This window comes from Eulemur rufifrons, unplaced genomic scaffold (genome assembly GCF_041146395.1).
Source record: "Eulemur rufifrons isolate Redbay unplaced genomic scaffold, OSU_ERuf_1 scaffold_97, whole genome shotgun sequence".
In the NCBI taxonomy this organism is placed as follows: Eukaryota; Metazoa; Chordata; class Mammalia; order Primates; family Lemuridae; genus Eulemur; species Eulemur rufifrons.
In genome coordinates, this window is record NW_027182879.1 from 532,337 (window position 1) to 533,022 (window position 686).

Here is a 686-nt window from a genome sequence, read left to right on the forward strand (position 1 = left end):
TTAGTGTTGGGCATTAGGATAAGGGCTTAGGTTTAGGGTTAGCGTTTAGGTTTAGTGTTAGGGCTTAGATTTAGCGGTTAGTTTAAGGGCACAGGACCTGTTTAATCTATGGTGAGAAGGGTGCAGAATTGGTCCCCTTGACACCACACCATCGTACCTGGGCCTTGGGCCCAGACCTACATGCAGGACTCAGGCGGAGCCTCTTCTCACTCATGGCATGGCTCTATTGTAGGCTTGGTGAACTCTGAAAATGGAGGAAATGTGAGAATTAGGGTTATGGTTATGGTTAATTGTTTGGGGTTAGGGGTTAGGGTTCGAGTGTGGTTCAGGGGTTAGAAATTAGGAGTTAGTGTTAGTGTTAGGGTTAGGGGTTAGGGGTTAGTGTTGGTTTAGGGGCTAGGGTTAGATTCAGAGTTAGGGTTAGTGTTAGGGTTAGGGTTAGGGATTATGGTTAGGGTTAGGAATTAGGGTTAGGGTTAGGCTTAAGGGATAGGATTAGGGTAAAGAGTTAAGGCTTAGGGTTAGCATTAGGGATTAGGGTTAGGGTTAAGTGTTAGGGTTTTGGTCTGATTTAAGGGTTAGGGTGAGCGTTAACAGTTAGGGTTAAGGTTAATTGTTAGGATTGGGGGTTAGGCTTAAGGATTCCTATTAGGGTTAGGGTATAAGGGTGAGACTTAAGTCTTATG